This window comes from Bubalus kerabau, chromosome 13 (assembly GCF_029407905.1).
Source record: "Bubalus kerabau isolate K-KA32 ecotype Philippines breed swamp buffalo chromosome 13, PCC_UOA_SB_1v2, whole genome shotgun sequence".
NCBI classification, from domain to species: domain Eukaryota; kingdom Metazoa; phylum Chordata; class Mammalia; order Artiodactyla; family Bovidae; genus Bubalus; species Bubalus kerabau.
The window spans coordinates 62,785,737-62,791,546 of NC_073636.1; positions in this window are offsets into that span (position 1 = coordinate 62,785,737).

Here is a 5,810-nt window from a genome sequence, read left to right on the forward strand (position 1 = left end):
AGAATTCGTTGGTGCCTGTCCAAGGACCAATCTGGGATAGTGAATGGATTTCTAAACCTTGTTTCCCCAAATAAATAACAAGTTCATTGAAAGCCTTGATGTCTGGATCAGTCATGTCCAGGTCATTTCTCAAAGCTATTGGGTAGCTGGTTGAGATGAGTCAAAAATCCCAGGGCTGATCGTCCAGTTCCTTGTCCCTTTGTAGGCTTCTCCTGCACTTTGTTCCACCACTCCTAAGTTGTCATATCATAACTGAGCCATGGTCAGTGAGGGGTCTTGGCTCCAGTGAGGGGAGACTCCTTGGGAAAGACCAGGATCAATTTTTGACAGCTGCCTGTGGCCCCCCAGTTCTTTGGGTGGACTGTCTTTCTTGCCCTTGGTAAGCTTAATGTTGCAACTCCCTTCAGTAATTCACCTGGGTTCACCCAGCCATGTGGCCCAAAGCCCCGAGTCCATCATGTCATAATTCTGTGTCACTACCTCTAGCCTTTGGTCAGTGAAATGGTCCTGATGAAGAATCTAGTAGCTTTCCAGAGGTTAGGATTGGTCATCTGGTTCCTTTAGGGAGAAGGCAATGGCAATCCACTCCAGTACTCTTGCCCAGCGAATCCCATGGACAGAGGAGCCTCTTAGGCTGCAGTCCATGGGGTCGCTAGGAGTCGGACACGACTGAGCGACTTCACTTTGACTTTTCAGTTTCATGCATTGGAGAAGGAAATGGCAACCCACTCCAGTGTTCTTGCCTGGAGAATCCCAGGGATGGGGAAGCCTGGTGGGCTGCCATCTGTGGGGTTGCACAGAGTAGGACACGACTGAAGTGACTTAGCAGCAGCAGGTTCCTTTAGAAGAAAGAGGGATGCCCTTGTGCATCAGTTGAATATCTCAGTTGTCACGAATCTGAGCCTCAGTATCTTCGCTTAAGATTGGTTATAATCAATGTCACCTCCAAGATTAAGTTTGCTGTTCAGTCGCTCAGTTGTGTCTGACTCTTGCAACCCTCTTATTGTCACCCACCTGGCTTCTCTGTCCATGTGATTTTCCAGGCAAGAATACAGGAGTGGGCTTCCATTTCCTTCTCCAGGGGATCTTCCCAACCTAGGGAATGAACCTGCGTCTCTGCATTGGCAGGCAGCTCCTTTACCACTGAGCTACCTGGGAAGCCCACTATTGGAGTGATGGGCCTTAAAAACTCAAAAGCAAGCTCAGAAATAGTCTGGCCCAGAGTTGGAATGGAGCATGAGAAACTGTTTTTAGGCACCACTAGGCTAGAATAGTGGAGAAGGCAATGGCACCCCACTCCAGTACTTTTGCCTGGAAAATCCCATGGACGGATGAGCCTGGTAGGCTGCAGTCCATGGGCTCGCTAAGAGTCGGACACGACTGAGTGACTTCACTTTCACTTTTCAGTTTCATGCATTGGAGAAGGAAATGGCAACCCACTCCAGTGTTCTTGCCTGGAGAATCCCAGGGACAGGGGAGCCTGGTGGGTTGCCATCTATGGGGTCGCACAGAGTCAGACACGACTGAAGCGACTTAGCAGCAGCAGCAGCAGGCTAGAATAGAACAGCCCGGGTGCAAGTCACCATGGTGAGATGTTGGCAATTAGCAAGCCAATCCTGCTGGTGCTCTGCTCAGGTGTTCAGGCCCCAGGGGCCTTGGCTGCCTTATTAAGCCATCTTGTATACAGTGCTGCACCAAGTGCCAGGACAGGATGAAGCGAAATAAACAGCCTCGGCCTCGAAACCCCAAGAGAGGAGATGGACTAGCCATCCAGGTGAGGGGCCCTTGGGTGTTGTGGCCTGCTTGGGAGTAGGCTTAAGGGGAGACCTTGGAGGGTCTGTGGGGGCAGTTCTCTGTTTTCTCAAGATGGGGGCCAGGTTTGGATTCTAGGACTGGAGCCAAGTGGAGAATGTGATGGACATTCTGATCTTGGGGAAGTAGTTGGGGTTTGTACCTCAAGTAGACCTTTTCTGAAAATATCTTCTGGTTGCCTGGGGCTGTATCTGGGGGCTCACATGTATCACCTGGGAACTTTTCAAAGGTGAGGATCATAAATCCTACCTGCTTCCTAGGGCTGCAAGGCTCTAACCTGGGTAAGTTGTTTTGCCTGGTGCCTGGCACACAGTAAGCCCTCACATGTACTGAATGGCATTGTGATAACAAAACCCTGATAGTGATGGTAACATCCAATATTAATGTGTTAATAAAATCTTAAAAAAGGACAGGTAATTTTCATCTAGGTGTTGCAAAAGAGCTGAGCAACAGCAGTATTTGGTGCTGAAATTGTGTCCATCACCCCACCCGCAACATGTTTGGGTCCCCTTGCTCCTTGTTAGGGAGAGTATTTGTGGGTGGCTTTGGAGTCTGGCACCCCAGAGATCTGTGAAAGGGATCTTCCCTGGGGGTGCTTGACTGACCTCTGAACAGTTCCATGATTATTTGGTGGGGGATCAGCACTGGACAGAGGGGGTCCCCCAGCCTACCTCAGTCAACCGGTCTTTTGAGTGATTTTCTGTTCCAGGCTTGTGCTTGGCTGGTCCTTAATTCCTTCCTGCACCCAGACTGGATGCCTCTCCTTGCTTTATCTCCTCCTAGCTTGTGACCTTGAATGTGCTCCGTAGCCACTCTGAGCCTCCATTTATGCAGCTGTAAGACAAGGATAATAACTTCATAAGGCTGATGTGTGTGAAGCTCATGCAGAGTGCTTGTGGGTAGTGAGTGCTGAGTACACAACAGCTGCTTTATTGTTTACTGTTTAGAGTCCTCCCAGCAACCCTGAAGTGAGGCAGTGGTTACCGTGATCCCAGGTAAAAGAACTGAGACTCAGATGTGGGTATCCAAGGCCACACAGCCAGTGCAAAGAAGTTGTGAATTGAAATCTGTTTTGTGAATCCATTGGTCTCCCGTGCATCTGTGTATGTGTGTGTGTCTGGATTCTGAAGTTACCTGCTGCCCTTTGCAGCCTATGATAAAATTGACCTTTCTTGCTTCCTTCTCTTACTTTTTTTCAACTTACCTTCCTTCTCTCCTTTCTGCCTTCTATCCCTTCTTCTGTTTAACTTTATTACTGGATTTGGTGGCTGCTTAACTGAGTCTTTGCGCATGTTGTTCTCTCCCCAGAACAGCCGTCTCCCTTTTGCCTGGTCCTTCAATTCTCACCTCTTCCAGGAAGACTTCTTTGCCCCCATTCTAGGCAGCACTAAGAGACATTCTCTAATCTGTCCTTCCCTGTGGACTGATAGGAGAATATCTCAGCACAAAGTACTCTGTATTATTTCTTATTTTTGTACCCATCTCTTCCATGAGCTTGTGAGGTGCTTAAGGCAGATGAGCCCTCCTAACACCAGGTTTTAGTTCAATAAGCTTGTCATACATTTGGAAAACTCAGGTTTGAAGTCATAGTTTTTTATTTGTTTTCGAGGAGGAGACTTACAGTTTAGAGATTATCGCATATATTAAAAGTCACTTAAAAGCACATAGTAAAATCTCCCAACTTTGTCCTACTGGATGGAAATTCTTTTTTGTTTTTACCCTCTGGTCTTTCACAGTTAGAGCTTAATGTGACTCAGACAACCTTGGCTTAACCCCCTTCTCAGAGAGGAGGGTGGAGCCTAAGTAGGTCACATGGCCCTTTCTCATCTCTTTGGGGCACTGTTGCCTGGGAGGGCAGATGAGTTTTATTTCTGAGGCTCTAGCTCAGAGACCTATGATGTCCTGTGTCTCCAGAACCAGGTTCGAATGCTAGTCCGACACCTGAGGCCCTTCTTGACTTGACTTTCATTTCCCACACCCATTCCTCCCCCACCCCAAATGGCTTTCAGGTACTGCTGACAGCATATCAGTTGACAGAAATTGAATATTGACATCAACTGAAAGGGACTTTGAAACCATTAACATTGATTGAGCACATACTATGTGCTGGGAGTGGTCTAAGAACATTACATACATCTCATTTGATTCTAACCCCTAGCAGAGTCAGGATTTGAACCCAAACCTGGTGGCTTTGCTACTTACAAAATTTACTAAAAGCGTTGGAAACTTAATATCCTTGTGTATAAGTTGGGGGTAATTAACACAAATGCCCAAATCACTTATGACTATTCAATTATCCATATAGTGCTGCTATTACTACTATTACTATAATCATTTGTTACAGGGTTCTTTGCTGCATCCTTTTGTCTTTCTACCCTAACTCTCGCTAGGTTAACATCCTATATTTTAGGGCAAGTTATCATCTCTAGGAAGCCTTCCCACACTGTTTAGGTGAGGTCAGGTTTTCTCCTGCTGTATACTCTTGGAGCGGTACTTACCAGCAAGACAGCCCAGCAGTACTGGTGGTTAAAATATTGAAATGCCTCCAGACCAGTTGATAAAGAGCTCCTGTCCCAGCTCCCTAACCCATTCTTCCCTGAGCACCTCCCCCTGCGTCAGCAACTACTTGGGTGAGACCCAGCCCAGAAGAGGCCTCTAGGCCCCTACTCCTTGCAATGCAGGTGCTATCTCTCCTGCCACAGCCCATTCCTGTCTAACGAAGTCTGGTTTGTAATTAAACATGCTCATTGTGCTTAGTGGTGTCTGACTCTTTGCGACCCTCGGGACCGTAGTCTGCCAGGCTCCTCTGTCCATGGCATTTTCCAGGCAAGAATACAGGGGTAGACTGCCGTTTCCTCCTCCACGGGATCTTCCCAACCTAGGGATCCAACCAGTGTCTCTTACGTCTCCTGCATTGCAGGCTGGTTCTTTACCGCTGAGCCAGCAGGGAAGCCCTTGTAATTAAACAGTGATGTGTAATTAGTTATGTGCTTTGCCTTCCCTGACAGATTGGAAACTTTAAGAGCTCAGAGGTTATGTCTGTTTCTTGGTCACTGCCAAATCCCTAGGGTTTGATTAATCAGGGAAAAGAAATATTTGCTGAACACATGAATCAATGATATTTTGACCAGAAAACCAGCTCAAAACTTGGATCAATCTTTGTGATGCAGGGCAACTGATCTCTCTGACCCTCAGTTTTCTCTTCTGTTAAGTGGGTGTAACTCATTCTTTGAACAAGTCTCTGCTGCTGCTGTTGCTGCTAAGTCGCTTCAGTCGTGTCCGACTCTGTGCGACCCCATAGATGGCAGCCCACCAGGCTCCCCCGGCCCTGGGATTCTCCAGGCAAGAACTCTGGAGTGGGTTGCCATTTCCTTCTCCAATGCATGAAAGTGATAAGTGAAAGTGAAGTCGCTCAGTCGTGTCCGACTCTTAGCGAGCCCATGGACTGCAGCCTACCAGGCTCATCCGTCCATGGGATTTCCCAGGCAAGAGTACTGGAGTGGGGTGCCATTGATTATCAGGCTCTTGGACACCGTGGGAACAGGATTGAGAAGATTCTTGCTTCCGTGGAATTTATGGAAAAGCAGACAATAAAGGCATAAACAATTAAACGAGATGACTATACTAAGAAAAAAACGGATGATGAGATTTACAGGGTCATTCTAGAAAAAAAAGTCGCAGAATATGTCTCTACTGTGACTTTTAAGTCCTTCCTCAAAGCGCCTATCGATTTTTTTTTATCTAATAATCCATTTTTTTATGGAAATTCATTGTAAAACCAATTTTTTGGCTACTGGGGTGGAGAATTTGTAACTGGATCCCGCCTTCTAGGCGGGGTCATAAATGCCCGAGGTGGGATCTCATTGGTTGCGGCAGACCTCGCGCAGTTGCCTCGCCCCGTCAGCCTGCGCCCCGCCCCTAGGGCACTCCAGCCGTCGATCAAGCTTCGGGCTCCGCCTCCAGCGCGCCGCTTCGTCCCTCTCTATAAAAGGAGCCGG